This window comes from Bufo gargarizans, chromosome 4 (assembly GCF_014858855.1).
Source record: "Bufo gargarizans isolate SCDJY-AF-19 chromosome 4, ASM1485885v1, whole genome shotgun sequence".
Classification (NCBI taxonomy): Eukaryota; Metazoa; Chordata; class Amphibia; order Anura; family Bufonidae; genus Bufo; species Bufo gargarizans.
Genome location: NC_058083.1, coordinates 364,216,833 through 364,236,322, shown reverse-complemented (window position 1 = coordinate 364,236,322; position 19,490 = coordinate 364,216,833).

Sequence of the window (19,490 nt, the reverse complement as noted above, 5' to 3'; positions counted from 1 at the left end):
AACCCGCCATTTGCAATCCGCAATACAGGCACGGAGCCCTTACAGTCGTGTGAATGGGCCCCTAATGTTATGACCACTGGAACACAGAGTGTCTGGGGGAATGGGAAGGATACTGGTCCCTAAAAGAGTTCTCCAGTCTTATGGCCAATTTTAACTAACCCTAGTAATGAGTTGTACCTAGTGAAAAACTTGTATTCACCTGCTACCCGCCACCTACTTCATTCTGGTACCCTGACTCTGATCTGTGATTTACCAGTCCCTGGACCGTACACTTCCGGACAGGGTCACGTGTGCAACTGCATCCAATGACTGGCCTCAGCAGTGATATGTCCCCAAGTGGCATGTCAGTATAAGTGATGGGCAATTCGACCCTTTTAAGGGATCCTGATGATTTGGCTCAGCTTGCCAAAAAGAACTGGCTTTTCCTTTAGTAGGATTTGCAGCTTTTATCATTCTGCGAAATGTAGCAGTATTTTATTGGCATGCTGTATATTGTGCCATATAACAAATGAAAAAGAAATAACAATGTGGATACAGAAGCATTAAACCATTTCAACAGAGAAACATGTATTTAGGGCATATTAGCATTAAGAAACGCTAAGGGGGAGATTTATCAATATCGGAAATTTCTGCGCCTGTCTTGATATCCCCTACGCTGCTGGAGGCACACGCCTCATCATCATAAATTAGGCGCATCCTCCTGAAGTCCGTGTGCCTAACCAGAAATGTACAACAGCACAGAGCTGCTTCATTTGCACCAGAAAACTGTCGTAAATGAAGATAAATTTGTTGGGGCGGCTCGCCACCCCTTCCCCCTTTCACAAAAGTGGCGAGGACACGAAAAGTGGCAGATGCCATGAGACTTTTTACTGCCACTTTCCGGGTGCAAATCTCCCCCTACGGCTCCATTCACACGTCCGCATCCGTTCCGCAATTTTGCGGAACGGGTGCGGACCCATTCATTCTTTATGGGGACCGAATGGATGCGGACAGCACACAGTGTGCTGTCTGCATCCGCAGTTGCGGAGCGCGTCCCCGATCTTCGGGTCCGCAGCTCCGCAAAAGATAGAACATGTCCTATTCTGGTCCGCAGCTTGCGGACAAGAATAGGCATTTCTATGGGGGTGCCGGGCTGGTGTGTTGCGGACCCGCAATTTGCGGGTCCGCAACACATCACGGACGTGTGAATGGAGCCTAAGTGCCTCAGTTTACAGGGGCTGATCCAGTTTCTTTTGTCTGTTATGATTTTCCCTGTTTTGCTGAAGATTTTCTCTGAAGGACTGAGGAGGAGGAAGGCTCAATAATGGCATCATAGTCCACACCTCCAGTGATCCGGCGGGGCAGTCCTGGATTTCAGTGGCTGTCCCACAAGGCTGAGCTATGTCCCGCTCTCAGCTCTCTCTGCCTCCATAGGACACAAAGAGAGCTGACTATAATGGTGAAGCACTTCACCATTCAGCTTGCAGCGCTTCCCAGCAGCACCACAATATGCTGTCACACGTCCCTCTGCTGGTCTGTGTATGAGGAGTGTGCCGGCTGGGAATCCGCCTCTGCTCCTCCTACATATCAAGCATCCTCCCTGCTGCTGGAGCGCCGGCAGCTGAGATGTGATCATCGGAGGAACCAGGTATTTATGTTTTTTTTTTTTACTTCTGAAAAGGGCACATATCTGGGCATAACTATTGTGAGGGTCACAGTGTGGACATTATTACTGTGTGCTGGCACAAAGGGGGAATAATTACTATGTGGGGGCATTAAGGCAACTGGTTGTATATACAGTACAGTAGTTAGGTTTTAGGTGAAGTTAGAGGCATGGCGTAGTATGAAAAAAATTGGTGCACATATTATAACTCTTTGGGCCAGATTTATCATTACTCTGACAGCTCACTCCACTTTCACATATGGCTAAAGTCAGTTTTAGTTAAGTCAGATTTATGATTGGCCCTTTAAGACTGTAATATACAGGTCCTTCTAAAATAATTAACATATTGTGATAAAGTTCATTATTTTCTGTAATGTACTGATAAACATTAGACTTTCATATATTTTAGATTCATTACACACAACTGAAGTAGTTCAAGCCTTTTATTGTTTTAATATTGATGATTTCGGCATACAGCTCATGAAAACCCAAAATTCCTATCTAAAACAATTAGCATATTTCATCCGACCAATAAAAGAAAAGTGTTTTTAATACATAAAAAGTCAACCTTCAAATAATTATGTTCAGTTATGCACTCAATACTTGGTCGGGAATCCTTTTGCAGAAATGACTGCTTCAATTCGGCGTGGCATGGAGGCAATCAGCCTGTGGCACTGCTGAGGTGTTATGGAGGCCCAGGATGCTTTGATAGCGGCCTTAAGCTCAATTAGAGTGTTGGGTCTTGCGTCTCTCAACTTTCTCTTCCCAATATCCCACAGATTCTCTATGGGGTTCAGGTCAGGAGAGTTGGCAGGCCAATTGAGCACAGTAATACCATGGTTAGTAAACCATTTACCAGTGGTTTTGGCACTGTGAGCAGGTGCCAGGTCGTGCTGAAAAATGAAATCTTCATCTCCATAAAGCTTGTCAGAACTATTGAGTATGAATAAAGTCCATAATTATAAGGCCTATATAAGTGTATGGACATGAGCCTAAGGGACAACCATTTTGTCTTATTTTAAGGCAGAGTGAATTCAGGATTTTTTTTTTACTCTGAAATTGCTAACCTAAGGTTTACGATATATACCAAAGTGTTTACCTAGGTCTGTTTTGTGAGAAGAAGATGTCGCAAGGCCTAGATAAGACAATGTATTTGAGTTTTGATGATTTTAGTGAATAGAAAGACTCTAATCTTTCTTTGTGGTTTTTATATTAATCAATATAGGAGTAGATTGATTTTATATTATCAATTTTAATAGGTGTGCTGAATATATAGTATATATATAAGAGTATAGTCCTCATAGATATATTCAGTTTTAAGATTAGAAACGAGGTATAAACTCCTCTGTCATGTTTAGAATCTGTCTCAGTGGAACACACAAATTAATTATTTCTTTCCTGGAATGGAAAAATGTGGACACAGGTGATCATGAACAAACCCTGTCTCCTCCACGAACAATGAATTGAGATAGCCCTATTTATCTTGATTTAATCAAGTTTGGTCAAAAGACTTAAGGATACACAAGTTAGTTGACCAAGTATAAAACTCATCGTCTCTTCAAGATCTTCTCAAGGTTTCGTCTGAAACCTTAGATTACATTTTATTGCTAGTATATGAATAAGAGAAATAAATGAATGCTTCGATTTTTGTATGGAATACTAGTGCCATCTAGTGTTAGGGTAAAAAAGATCTAGGGTATATTTTTCCCTAGAGGGAGGTTCTATTAATTATAAAGTGAGGTCACTAGTTAATGATAAAACTTGGCCAAGCCCTTTCTAAGAGAGGATAAAAAGATGGTATGGGCTGAGAGAAGAGATCGATCTCTAGAGCTATCTGGCTCTCTCTCTCTGAACATCATCTTGACCACCTTGCCAGTCATTGGAGGCAGCCATCTTAGAACCATTGAAACTGATTTCTGCTAGCTGACATTTTGGTATAGTATAACCTTACCTATATTTTATAGGATAATTAATTAATATAATACACATCTATATATTCAATTAACCATACTTTGTATATAGTATCTGTTTTGGAATAAGATTGGGGTGTACCTGCAGCATCATCCTGAAAATTAATCCAATACAGGGAGATTAAAAATATACTAGTGAAAGCACAGTATTATCTCCAAGGAACTGAATTCAGTTCTAGACCAGTATGGTTGATAATATATATATATTTATATAGATAAAAGATAAACCAGATTTGGGTTTAATCGGACATTTGTCGGCTGAGAGAAATCAAGTATTAAATTGACTTTTAATATAAGTGAGGGGTATTATTATAAGAAGGCATAATTGTGTATATATAGATATATGTTCTCAATTATTTTTGTCTTTACCACTATTTTGCATATCATTGATTGAATTTTATTACCGCCAATTTTGTTATATATATTATTTTGCACTATAAATTGTATTAATAAATTACATATATATTTTGTCTATAACTGGGTTTTGTCTTCAATTCAACGCAGATCACGAGCTTGTTTTAGCTTGATATTTATGATAATAAGTTAGAATCTCCTTTATTACCGATTTTAATTTATTCACATAAATCATATAGACTGTCAATCGGAGACAGCATAAATATTCCGACATTAAATTGGAGGTCCCACCGAGATCTGCTTGTAATAGAAACAAAATTTTGGGGTGCAAAATATATATTTGATAAAGTTATTGTGGTACTTGTAGTGCAACAAGTAAAAAAATGTCTGATAACAATGGCGAGGCTAGCCAAGGCATGCAGGCTGCTGCTGCAGTGGTAAAGACTGATATGCATGATAGAAAGACTCAAGAATTAATTGAATATATTGTGTTGGGTCATATGCATGATAGGTTGGATATTAAGAGAGAGTTAAAAGATTGGAGGTTTGAATTGGAAAAGAGAGCTGTAGAATATGCAGATGATATCTGGTCTGATAAATCCCGGTTTGCTGATTATCTCTGTCACATTTCCCAAGCTAAAACATAAGAAAGATAAGGATTCATTAATCCTTCAATCTTGGCCTGAATTTGTATATTTAGTTATTGAAATAGCAAAGCAATTAGAAAAAGCAAAATATAAAAATGTTGAACAGGCATATGAAATTGATAAATTTCAAAAAGATTTATCTGAAATGGAAAATAAGGCGGCCATGGTTTCTGGTGAATTAGCACAATGGTCTGCTAAATTATCAGAATATAATGACAGAGACAGTCAACAGCAAGAAGTTATTAGGACTCTGGAATGGAAATTAAGTCAGGCTACTAATGAATTGTCTAAATGTCAATTGTCTATGGTGGATCTAGATGAGGAATGTAAAAAGTTGTATAAGGACAATAGAAATTTACAAACAGAGTTAGATAACCGGGATCTTGACCCTCTTCAATTCAGACAGCCTAAGGATTCTAATAGAGTGCAGGTAAAATATTCTAGGGGGGAATTAGATGCAGAAAGTAAATATGACAACCCCTTTAATGGAGAAGAATTAATGGCTCTGAGAGAACATTCTCTTCCTAATTTAAGACCGATTTCACCTCCTAGGTCCTCTAAAAGTTCAGTACAGAGATCTTATCAACCCATGATAGACACTACTAAAGTGATCAAGTTTCTCAAGGAAACTGTGGGTCAATTTGCAAAAAAGGGTTCACCCTCCATAATAAGTCATTTGGAAATATATGAGGAGGCCATGAAAACTTTACATTTAGAAAAGGACATACAGAAACTTGAATTTATTACCTGGGTATTCGAACCAAAACACCGGTATTTCTTTAATTCCCTTAGAGATATGGGTAGGGATTCTTGGTCAGATGTGGTCGCGGAAATAAAAACTGAATTTGGTCCCTATAAGTCCGCTACTGCTGCAAGGAGGGCCTTATTTACCCTGAAATGTAGACATAATCAAAGTCCCAGGGAATTTTTGTCAGTCCTCAAAAATGCCTATAGTTTATCCGAAAAAGATCCCAATTTTGAAGGTAGTGAATTCATCCAGTTATTTTATGACGCTTTGCCCAATAAAATAAAATTTATTTTGGCCAGGGATTACCATCCCAGAAAGACTCTGGATTGGTTACTCACTGAGAGTACAACTCTGTACGCTGCAATACAAAATTGTGATGAGTCTCCTGATAGAAAATTTAAAAGAGCGAGTGAGGAAATAGCAGAAACTCACATAAAAAGAGATCAGGGAAAATTTGAAAGCCCTAAAAGAAGTTATGCTGATGTGTTAAAAACTCCTAGACCTTCCGAGCCAAATAAAATTCAGCCTAGGCCAGATGGGAATAAGGGTCCAAATGTTGCTGAAAAGAACCCAAACCACCAGAAGGAGTTTAGAAATAGACGGTTCCCTCCTTTTCAAAGATATCAAAATAATTATTATAGGGGATATCAACGTAGGCCAGAAAGGGCTCAAAGTGGTTCTGAGTCAGATGGTTCTGGGAGATCACGATCATATCGGTACCAAAATCAATCTCCCAAAGATTATGGGAGAAAGAGAAGTAACCTATATGATCGAATGGATCAAATCCAAGATCAGTTTGGTATGTTAATGCAACGGATGGAGGAATTGTCTAAAACAATCACTGCTAACCCTAAAAATCCTTTTTTAGGGGTAACCCCTCCTGTAGAGAATCCTCCCCAAATATAAAGGGGGAGAAGCAGGTAAGTATGTCAAATGTTGCAGAGGTTGATGACTTAAATGTATGTAAAGTGGAGCAGTCTAACATAATTGTCCTTCCCTTTAAAAGGAATTTAACCCTTACAAAGCCACATGGCAAGGGGGAGGGGAAACCTGTTTGTTCTGTCTTACAGCACACAAAGTCTTCAGCTGCACAGAAGAAGACATGCGATCCTGCTCATAAAAGGAAGGAGGAGGAGTTGAGGACAAGTCTAAATGCTGAGCAGGAAAACCATTTCAATAATCATTCCAAATATCTTTGTTCCATACAAGAAATAGATAATAGATATTATATGGAAGTTGAATTATTTGATAATTTCTCGCCAATAATAGCCTTGATAGATACAGGTAGCCAAGCAACTTTATTATCTGTAAAATACTTCCAACAATTGCAGGATGTATCTTCTAACAAGTATAAGTTAAAAAGTTTTAATGCTAACCTGGTAAGTGTCTCAGGCAATGCCCTCAAGGTTTTAGGTAAAGCTTGGCTGGATTTTAAAGTAGGAAACAGAGTAATTAGCCATCCTACATTGATCGTGGATATGCCCATTGATAGATTAATTATTGGCATTGATTTCCTGAAAAGATTAAGTCCAGTTATTGATTTTGTTAATAAGGTGATATGGTCTCAAGTGAGGATGCCCATTAATTATGAACAATCACAATCCTATCACAATAGGCGTAACTGCCATGTGATAGAGGAAAGGCCGGATTCCATTGAGGTACATTTCCGAAATAGCCAAGTCCCTGATGTCTCTTTCTTGCAAATCACTCCAAATTCCACTATAGGTGAACAGGAAGATAACACCATATGTGTGTCTCCTGAACGAATAAAAGATGTCTGTTTGGAAGGGGATGTTCTTACAATCCACCTACACCCAGAAACTATTGACCCTATTGGGTTTAATGGTCACGAACAATTCCTAGTGGGAATGGAAAAGGTGGATGATGAGATGTTCTTCCCAGTACAGGTGAATGACTTAGGAAGAACTAAGAGGGCTAAATTGGATTTGCGCCATGAAAACAGTTATATTAGTAGAGATCTACTAAATCAAGTGGCCAATTCTAAAGTGATTCGATATCCAAATCCACAAGATAATTGGATACATGACTTAGATAATGATTCTGATGATCATAATATAATTGCAAAATGTATATTAACCATTTCTATTGCAGGAAAATCGGCTACTCATTTATTCCTGGTGCTTGATGAACCCCGATATCCCATGTACATTGGCAACAATATTTTACATCGTTTTGCTATCCATGTGGATATAGTGAATTCCACATTGTGGACAAGATTAAAAGGGAATCCTGATGGTTTTATGGATGAACATGAAGCACTCAAGTCATCCCAGATACTGCCTTATGCAGTCAGTGTATTAGTGCCACGAGATATAATCATCCCTCCAGGTACTAATAATTTCCTGTTACCCATTCAGGTGTCAAAAGGCCAAAAATTAAAGAATGGTGATGCATTGATATGCCTATCAAACAGAATGCAACAATTAGGTATTTCAGTAAATCGTACCCCTATGGTGAATTTACAAACCTTTAAAACCCAAATAATTGTGAATAATGGTATGCCAAATGAAGTGCATTTGTCTAAAGACACTATCATTGGTATGGCATTAGATTCAGATTATTATACTTTTGGGTTTCAGAATATAATTATTGGCCTAATACCTGAATCGTATCTAACAGAACAACAATTGGTTGAACAAACATTTTATTCTTCTCCTGAAGGATTGTTCACCATTAGTTCAGTATATCCTTTTAATCTTGAAGAGGGTACCTGTAAGGTAGAGGAATCCTCTCTTACCTTTGATCATACAATCAATGAGCAGGAAGCCCAGGAATATCATGAGTTTGCTGAAAAAGCAGGTAAGTCAAATCATGACCTCACTGACAGGTTGGAGGAAACCTATGAAATAGGTCAACCAGAAGTTTTTCCAGGGTTTATGGAAATGGTCCAGCAACAAATTTCATTAGCTGATGGATGCTCCAATGACCCAGAGCGACAACAACTAAAGGAAGTTCTCTTAGAATTCAAGGATATCTTTGCTAAAGATTCCTTTGATTGTGGTCTGACTGACATACACATTGCTAGGATTCAGACTGATCCTGAGGCACCTCCCGTTTATATCAAGCAATATCGTCTTCCACTAGCTTGTTACGACTCGCTAGCGGAAATAATCCAAAATCTCAAGGAGAGAGGTATTATAAGACCAGTGCACAGTTCTTATAACAATCCTATTCTTGGAATTCTTAAACTGAATGGTCAATGGCGTTTATGTGCTGATCTTCGTCAGCTAAATAAACGTGTATATATGTCCGGCTGGCCCGTGCCATATATAGACCAATGCTTGGTACAAATGCAAGGCGCTAGGATCTTTACCACCTTAGATTGCGCTCAGGGATATTGGACCATCAAAGTGAGCCCTGAAGATCAATACAAATTAGCCTTTACTTTTGGTAAAGAACAGTTTGCCTGGACTAGACTACCGTTTGGGTACATAAATTCAGGTCATGAATTTGCTGTATTTTTACATAAGGCTATGCCTGATGCCACAGAAAGAGGAAATTTAACTTATGTAGATGACATTTTGATGAAAAGTACTTCATTTGACCAGCATATTCAAGAAATTAGGCATGTACTGAATCAGTTGAAAGAGGCAGGTGTGAAAATTTATTTACAGAAAGCCCAGTGGTGTCGAACTAAGGTAAATTTCCTTGGACATGAGGTTACCTGTGAAGGCCTGAATCCCCAGAAGAAAAAGGTGGAGGCAGTTATGAAATCTAAAACGCCTACCAACATTAGTGAATTAAGATCATTTCTGGGTATGATGAATTATTCCCGTAAATTCATTGATAACTATGCTGAGATTAGTAAACCATTGCTGACATTGTTAAAGAAAGGTGTACCCTGGACATGGGGGGAGGATCAGGAACAAGCTATGTCTGAGCTTAAAAGGAGACTCACCCAAGCCCCATGTCTAGCTTATCCCGAGGGGGGTAAACCCTTTTATCTGGAAACTGGTTTTACAAATCTTAGTATTTGTGCTGTCCTATGCCAAAAACAGGATAAATTGCATAAAGTTATAGCTTATGCAAGTAAATCACTGTCACCAGTAGAAATAAAGTTTAGCAACTGTGAAAAAGCTTTACTAGCCACAGTCTGGGCGCTTCAAAACTTTAGAAGTTTTGTACAGGGTGAGAAAATCATTGTTGAAACGGCCCATCAACCCCTACAATATCTACAGAGTGATAAAATTAGGGATGGTAACTTGTCTAACAGCAGGATCACTGCTTGGACCTTGTCTTTACAAGGATGGCCGTTGGAAGTTCAGTGTAAGCAAAATAAAAAGTGTCCAGTAGCCCAAGGACTTGCTGAACTGCATAATTGTGCTGCTAATTCTCAAACGGAAGAGCTGGTAGATGATTTTCTAGAGGAACAAAAATCTTCCCCTTACAAAGCGTATGAAGACGACTATTGCTCTCTACTCCCTTGTGCGTACATAGATGGTTGTGCTTACCACACCATTGTAGGGGACGAAATAAAACTAGTGGCAGGAATTGGTATCACGTGGATAGATGGGTGCCCGAGTATTTCAATAGGTTATAGTATTGGTGCTAAGAGTAGCCAGGTAGCCGAATTAGCCGCTGTCTACCAAACCGTTAAAATTGCTATAGAGCACAATATAAAGGAATTCGTCATTGTTACTGATTCAAATTATGTGCGGAACAGCTTTGTAGAATATATGCCCACATGGAAGAGGAGTCATATGTTACGGTCCAATAACAAACCAGTGAAACACGCCAAGTTGTTTTGTGCTATAGATGAGCTAGTCCGACATAATGATCTAACCATTTATTGGAAAAAGACTAAAGGTCATTCCAAAACCCAAAATAAAGATAAAGAGGGTAATGACCTAGCTGACAAACTAGCCAAACAAGGAGCCATAAATGGTGATCATGTGAATATAGATCATCTACTAGAGATGATTCCCATTGACGCTATCACTAGACAACAGGCTAAGGCCCAAACTGAAAATAGTATTGTTCAATGGAGCCAAGAATCTTCTAGTGAGGATCTGATTAAAAGCCAGAAGGAAGATGTTATATTGGGAATCTTCTATAAACATATTGAGGATCCTAATAATAATCCCATATCGGAGGATAATTATACTCAAAAAGAAGACCTCCGATTACTTATGAAATCCAAATCCCAATTTAGTATTCAGGATGTGTTATTAATGAGAACCTCTAAAAATGGTATTCAGCAGTGGGTAGTTCCTACTACATTTAGAGGTTTAATGTTACAGCATGCCCATGATGCACCTACAGCTGGTCATCGTGGAGAAAAGATTACATATGAGTCACTACGTGATTATGCCTACTGGCCTCATATGTTAAAGGATGTCCAAAGTTATTGTCAAGGTTGTTTGGTATGTGCGCAATTTCAACCGCAAGGTCCTAAACATCGTGCTCCACTTCAGAAGAAAGGTTTTTCATTACCATGGTCTGACATCCAAATCGATTTTATTGGTCCTGTTACCCGGTCATCCCGAGGTAATAAATACATGTTAACCGTCACTTGTGTATTTACAAAATGGGTAGAGTGTCTACCGGCCCGCAATAACACAGCCGAGACCTGTGCATTTTTGTTGATTAACCATGTATTTTCCAGATTTGGGTTACCGTTAAGGATTGATTCAGATTGTGGATCACACTTTGTAAGTGAGGTAATGGCGAAGATGTGGAAGATGTTGGGTGTGAAGAGAAAATTACACATTGCTTATCGTCCAACATCTAGCGGATCCGTTGAGCGCTATAACCAGTCTATTGTCAACATCCTTAAGAAATACATCAAGGAGTCGGGTAAAGACTGGGATATAAGGTTACCATTAGTACTCATGGCCATTAGAGCTACTCCAAGTACGGCTACCCATATGTCACCTTTTGAGCTGATGACAGGAAGAAGAATGGTATTTCCTCAACATCTGTTGTATCGCACATCAGATCATAACCTGATCAATGCAGCCACGACACATCAGTATGTGGAGGACCTTCATAAGTATCTTCAACACGCGTTTGCTTTCGCGCAGAAGAATCTTGAGAAAGCCGCCGTAAGTAACAAAACTTATTATGCATTGAAAACTACCAAAAAAGAATATGAGGTAGGAGATAGAGTGTATCTCTATAACTTTGCCCGGGATCGGGTAAAAGAAAGAAAATTTCTACCATCATGGAAAGGTCCGTATGATGTAATTGATAAAATATCACCTGTAGTTTATAAGGTGAAAATTAATACCAAAGATGGTTTCATCGAGAAATGGGTCCATGTAAATCAATTGCGAGTATGTCATCCAAGATCAGAACTGAGAATCATAGAAGATGACGCTGAATAAGAGAATGAATAAGGATGCGTTAATCTGATTTCTCTCAGTTCACAGATGTTCCAATTCTGGGGTTTCCATATAAAGCATTTTACATAGCAACGCTAGGGAAACTGTATATCTCAAAAAAAATAAAATATATATATATATATATATATACTGTACTCATACTTTCATTTTCCTTTATAGAAAAAGGACGGGCGGAACCAGACGTGATTCCTGGCGATGATGATGACAACAAAGATACAGATATCGTGCAGATGGTGTTGATTCAAGAAGGTCCAATTAAAGACGGAACTAATCATCAACCCGAATTTACAGTCGTGTTTCAGATGTCCCAGGATTGTGAATGATGGCTAAGAAGATTATATTTCAAGAATCTTTGCGAAACTGGATCCAAGGACATTCATTGGATGAAGATACCGGATATCACCATTTTAGCTTGGGAAAGGAACCAAATTGGTACATTATGCATGAGAACAAAGTCACCGCAATAATGGCATGATTGGTGCCAAGTTTTGCATTTTTCTCACATGCTAAAACCATTGGACACAGAATCTCTGTAATAATATACTTTTCCAGGATTGACGTTATGATGCGATAAAAGACTCAGATACAATATTGATGAACATGAAAATTCTTCCGACCTTCTCCCAGTTAGGTCTTAAGGGGATCCTTGACTAACGTGGGAAGAAGGGGGGGGGGGGGATTTGTCAGAACTATTGAGTATGAATAAAGTCCATAATTATAAGGCCTATATAAGTGTATGGACATGAGCCTAAGGGACAACTATTTTGTCTTATTTTAAGGCAGAGTGAATTCAGGATTTTTTTTTTACTCTGAAATTGCTAACCTAAGGTTTACGATATATACCAAAGTGTTTACCTAGGTCTGTTTTGTGAGAAGAAGATGTCGCAAGGCCTAGATAAGACAATGTATTTGAGTTTTGATGATTTTAGTGAATAGAAAGACTCTAATCTTTCTTTGTGGTTTTTATATTAATCAATATAGGAGTAGATTGATTTTATATTATCAATTTTAATAGGTGTGCTGAATATATAGTATATACAGACGTGGACAAAATTGTTGGTACCCTTTGGTCAATGAAAGAAAAAGTCACAATGGTCACAGAAATAACTTTAATCTGACAAAAGTAATAATAAATTAAAATTCTATAAATGTTAACCAATGAAAGTCAGACATTGTTTTTCAACCATGCTTCAACAGAATTATGTAAAAAAATAAACTCATGAAACAGGCATGGACAAAAATGATGGTACCCCTAACTTAATATTTTGTTGCGCAACCTTTTGAGGCAATCACTGCAATCAAACGCTTCCTGTAACTGTCAATGAGACATCTGCACCTCTCAGCAGGTATTTTGGCCCACTCCTCATGAGCAAACTGCTCCAGTTGTGTCCGGTTTGAAGGGTGCCTTTTCCAGACTGCATGTTTCAGCTCCTTCCAAAGATGCTCAATAGGATTGAGGTCAGGGCTCATAGAAGGCCACTTTAGAATAGTCCAATTTTTTCCTCTTAGCCATTCTTGGGTGTTTTTAGCGGTGTGTTTTGGGTCATTGTCCTGTTGCAAGACCCATGACCTGCGACTGAGACCAAGCTTTCTGACACTGGCTAGTACATTTCTCTCTAGAATTCCTTGATAGTCTTGAGATTTCATTGTACCCTGCACAGATTCAAGACACCCTGTGCCAGACGCAGCAAAGCAGCCCCAGAACATAACAGAGCCTCCTCCATGTTTCACAGTAGGGACAGTGTTCTTTTCTTGATATGCTTCATTTTTTCGTCTGTGAACATACAGCTGATGTGCCTTGGCAAAAACTTCGATTTTTGTCTCATCTGTCCACAGGACATTCTCCCAGAAGCTTTGTGGCTTGTCAACATGTAGTTTGGCATATTCCAGTCTTGCTTTTTTATGATTCGTTTTCAACAATGGTGTCCTCCTTGGTCGTCTCCCATGTAGTCCACTTTGGCTCAAACAACGACGGATGGTGCGATCTGACACTGATGTTCCTTGAGCATGAAGTTCACCTTGAATCTCTTTAGAAGTCTTTCTAGGCTCTTTTGTTACCATTCGGATTATCCGTCTCTTAGATTTGTCATCAATTTTCCTCCTGCGGCCACGTCCAGGGAGGTTGGCTACAGTCCCATGGATCTTAAACTTATGAATAATATGTGCAACTGTACTCACAGGAACATCTAGTTGCTTGGAGATGGTCTTATAGCCTTTACCTTTAACATGCTTGTCTATAATTTTCTTTCTGATCTCTTGAGACAGCTCTTTCCTTTGCTTCCTCTGGTCCATGTCGAGTGTGGTACACACCATATCACCAAACAACACAGTGATTACCTGGAGCCATATATATAGGCCCAATGGCTGATTACAAGGTTGTAGACACCTGTGATGCTAATTAGTGGACACACCTTGAATTAACATGTCCCTTTGGTCACATTATGTTCTGTGTTTTCTAGGGGTACCATCATTTTTGTCCATGCCTGTTTCATGAGTTTATTTTTTTACATAATTCTGTTGAAGCATGGTTGAAAAACAATGTCTGACTTTCATTGGTTAACATTTATAGAATTTTAATTTATTATTACTTTTGTCAGATTAAAGTTATTTCTGTGACCATTGTGACTTTTTCTTTCATTGACCAAAGGGTACCAACAATTTTGTCCACGTCTGTATATAAGAGTATAGTCCTCATAGATATATTCAGTTTTAAGATTAGAAACGAGGTATAAACTCCTCTGTCATGTTTAGAATCTGTCTCAGTGGAACACACAAATTAATTATTTCTTTCCTGGAATGGAAAAATGTGGACACAGGTGATCATGAACAAACCCTGTCTCCTCCACGAACAATGAATTGAGATAGCCCTATTTATCTTGATTTAATCAAGTTTGGTCAAAAGACTTAAGGATACACAAGTTAGTTGACCAAGTATAAAACTCATCGTCTCTTCAAGATCTTCTCAAGGTTTCGTCTGAAACCTTAGATTACATTTTATTGCTAGTATATGAATAAGAGAAATAAATGAATGCTTCGATTTTTGTATGGAATACTAGTGCCATCTAGTGTTAAGGTAACAAAGATCTAGGGTATATTTTTCCCTAGAGGGAGGTTCTATTAATTATAAAGTGAGGTCACTAGTTAATGATAAAACTTGGCCAAGCCCTTTCTAAGAGCGGATAAAAAGATGGTATGGGCTGAGAGAAGAGATCGATCTCTAGAGCTATCTGGCTCTCTCTCTCTGAACATCATCTTGACCACCTTGCCAGTCATTGGAGGCAGCCATCTTAGAACCATTGAAACTGATTTCTGCTAGCTGACATTTTGGTATAGTATAACCTTACCTATATTTTATAGGATAATTAATTAATATAATACACATCTATATATTCAATTAACCATACTTTGTATATAGTATCTGTTTTGGAATAAGATTGGGGTGTACCTGCAGCATCATCCTGAAAATTAATCCAATACAGGGAGATTAAAAATATACTAGTGAAAGCACAGTATTATCTCCAAGGAACTGAATTCAGTTCTAGACCAGTATGGTTGATAATATATATATATTTATATAGATAAAAGATAAACCAGATTTGGGTTTAATCGGACATTTGTCGGCTGAGAGAAATCAAGTATTAAATTGACTTTTAATATAAGTGAGGGGTATTATTATAAGAAGGCATAATTGTGTATATATAGATATACGTTCTCAATTATTTTTGTCTTTACCACTATTTTGCATATCATTGATTGAATTTTATTACCGCCAATTTTGTTTTGTGTTTTGTTGCACTATAAATTGTATTAATAAATTACATATATATTTTGTCTATAACTGGGTTTTGTCTTCAATTCAACGGAGATCACGAGCTTGTTTTAGCTTGATATTTATGATAATAAGTTAGAATCTCCTTTATTACCGATTTTAATTTATTCACATAAATCATATAGACTGTCAATCGGAGACAGCATAAATATTCCGACAAGCTTTTCAGCAGATGGAAGCATGAAGTGCTCCAAAATCTCCTGATAGCTAGCTGCATTGACCCTGCCCTTGATAAAACACAGTGGACCAACACCAGCAGCTGACATGGCACCCCAGACCATCACTGACTGTGGGTACTTGACACTGGACTTCAGGCATTTTGGCATGTCCCTCTCCCCAGTCTTCCTCCAGACTCTGGCACCTTGATTTCCGAATGACATGCAAAATTTGCTTTCATCCGAAAAAAGTACTTTGGACCACTGAGCAACAGTCCAGTGCTGCTTCTCTGTAGCCCAGGTCAGGCGCTTCTGCCGCTGTTTCTGGTTCAAAAGTGGCTTGACCTGGGGAATGCGGCACCTGTAGCCCATTTCCTGCACACACCTGTACACGGTGTCTCTGGATGTTTCTACTCCAGACTCAGTCCACTGCTTCCGCAGGTCCCCCAAGGTCTGGAATCGGTCCTTCTCGACAATCTTCCTCAGGGTCCAGTCACCTCTTCTCGTTGTGCAGCGTTTTCTGCCACACTTTTTCCTTCCCACAGACTCCCCACTGAGGTGCCTTGATACAGCACTCTGGGAACAGCCTATTGGTTCAGAAATTTCTTTCTGTGTCTTACCCTCATGCTTGAGGGTGTCAATGATGGCCTTCTGGACAGCAGTCAGGTCGGCAGTCTTACCCATGATTGCGGTTTTGAGTAATGAACCAGGCTGGGAGTTTTTAAAAGCCTCAGGAATCTTTTGCAGGTGTTTAGAGTTAATTAGTTGATTCAGATGATTAGGTTAATAGCTAGTTTAGAGACCCTTTTCATGATATGCTAATTTTTTTAGATGGGAATTTGGGGTTTTCATGAGCTGTATGCCAAAATCATCAATATTAAAACAATCAAAGGCTTGAACTACTTCAGTTGTGTGTAATGAATCTAAAATATATGAAAGTCTAATGTTTATCAGTACATTACAGAAAATAATGAACTTTATCACAATATGCAATTTTTTTTAGACGGACCTGTATGTGGTTTGACGGTAGCAATTTATCCGTCAGGAAGCGGCTTTACACAAGTCGCACGTCTTTACGAAAAAGTCGCATGCTCTATTAAAAAGTCTTATAAGATAAGCATGGTCCTTACTGGAGTGAAATTGCGCATTTTATTGTGACTTTTTTTTGCGACTTTTTAACCAGTACAGGACCGCCGCACGCAGGATTGCGTCTTTGCGGCGGCCCTGTTATTCCTCCTGGACGCGCCGGGGTGTCATCTCGCGAGACGCGAGATTTCCTGTGAACGCGCGCACACAGGCGCGCGCGTTCACAGAAACTGCAGGTAAACTAGCTGATCTACAGCCTGCCAGCGGTGATCGTTCGCTGGCAGGCTGTAGATGCGATTTTTAGTTTTTTACCCCTAAAAGGTATATTAGACGCTGTTTTGATAACAGCGTCTAATATACCTGCTACCTGGTCCTCTGGTGGTCCCTTTTGCTTGGATCGACCACCAGAGGACACAGGCAGGTCTGTAAAGTAGCACCAAACACCACTACACTACACCCCCCCGTCACTTATTAACCCCTGATTAACCCCCTGATCACCCCATATAGACTCCCTGATCACTCCCCTGTCATTGATCACCCCCCTAGAAGGCTCCATTCAGATGTCCGTATGTGTTTTGCGGATCCGTGGATCCGCAAAACACATACGGATGCCTGAATGGAGCCTTACAGGGGGTGATCAATGACAGGGGGTGATCACCCCATATAAACTCCCTGATCACCCCCCTGTCATTGATCACCCCCCTGTAAGGCTCCATTCAGACGTCCGTATGTGTTTTGCGGATACGATCCATGGATACGCGGATCCTCTAAACACATACGGACATCTGAATGGAGCCTTAGAGGGGGGGTGACCACCCCATATAGACTCCCTGGTAGCCCCCCTGTCATTGAGCACCCCCCTGTAAGGCTCCATTCAGAGGTCCGTATGTGTTTTGCGGATCCACGGATCAGATCCGCAAAACACATACGGACGTCTGAATGGAGCCTTACAGGGGGGTGACCAGGGAGTCTATATGGGGTGATCACCCCCCTGTAAGGCTCCATTCAGACATCCGTATGTGTTTTGCGGATCCATGGATCGTATCCGCAAAACACATATGGACGTCTGAATAAAGCCTTACAGGGGGGTGATCAATGACAGGGGGGTGATCAGGGAGTCTATATGGGGGAGATATATATCAGAGGGGGGTGATCACCCCATATAGACTCAATGGTCACCCCCCTGTCATTGATTCCCCCCCCTTCCCCTGTAAGGCTCCATTCAGAGGTCCGTATGTGTTATGCGGATCCGATCCATAGATCCGCGGATCCTCAAAACACATACGGACATCTGAATAGAGCCTTGGAGGGGGGTGATCACCCCATATAGACTCCCTGATCACCCCCCGTCATTGATCACCCCCCTGTAAGGCTCCATTCAGATGTCCGTATGTGTTTTGCGGATCCGCGGTGTCCGTGTTTTGCGGATCCGTGGATCCATAAAACACATACGGACGCCTTAATGGAGCCTTACAGGGGGGTGATCACCCCATAAAGACTCCCTGATCACCCCCCTGTCATTGATCACCCCCCTGTAAGGCTCCAATCAGACGTCTGTATGTGTTTTGAGGATCCGCGGAACCATGAATCGGATCCGCAAAACATATACGGACGTCTGAATGGAGCCTTACAGGGGGTGATCAATGACAGGGGGGTGAACAGGGAGTCTATATGGGGTAATCACCCCCCTGTCAGGCTTCATTCAGATGTCCGTATGTGTTTTGCAGATCCGTGGATCCGCAAAACACGGACACCGCGGATCTGCAAAACACGGACACCGCGGATCCGCAAAACAGGGACACCGCGGATCCGCAAAACAGGGACACCGGCAATGTGCTTTCCGCATTTTGCGGATCCGCACATTGCCAGAACTATATAGAAAATGCCTTTTTTTGTCCGCAATTGCAGACAAGAATAGGACATGTTCTATAGGCTCTACAAAAAACGCAGTGTTCACCCGATCAGGCCTGATCATGTGCGCACAAGGCGTTCAGTCCGCCCCACAGCAGTGACAGAAATATCTTTTTTTCTGATCACTGCAAAAACACTGTAAAATCACTGCGGTGCTATAAAAAGATCACTTTGGAGGGGCATGGCGAGTTCATAGAAGATTTCTATTTATTTTTTGGCACAAGTTAGCTGAAATTGATTTTTTATTTTATTTATTTTCTTACAAAGTCTCATTTTCCACTAACTTATGACAAAAAATAAAATCTCACATGAACTCACCATACCCCTCACGGAATCCAAATGCGTAAAATTTTTTAGCCCCTAAAATGCCAGGGCAGTATAAGTACCCCACATGTGACCCCAGGGCCCTCTCTCCTTCTGTACCAGTTTGTACCTCATCTTGTTTATGATTAGTGCAATTGTCTGTATTATGTATGTGCACCCCTTATCATATGAATGTCGCTTTAATAATAAATAATAGTAATAATATAACAAATACAAAATAAATAATCAGAAAATAGAAGCATTAACCACCTCAGCCCCCCTAGCTTAAACACCCTTAATGACCAGACCACTTTTTACTATTTTGCACTACACTACTTTCACCGTTTATTGCTCGGTCATGCAACTTACCACCCAAAATGAATTTTACCTCCTTTTCTTCTCACTAATAGAGCTTTCATTTGGTGGTATTTCATTGCTGCTGCCATTTTTACTTTTTTGTTATTAATCGAAATTTAACTA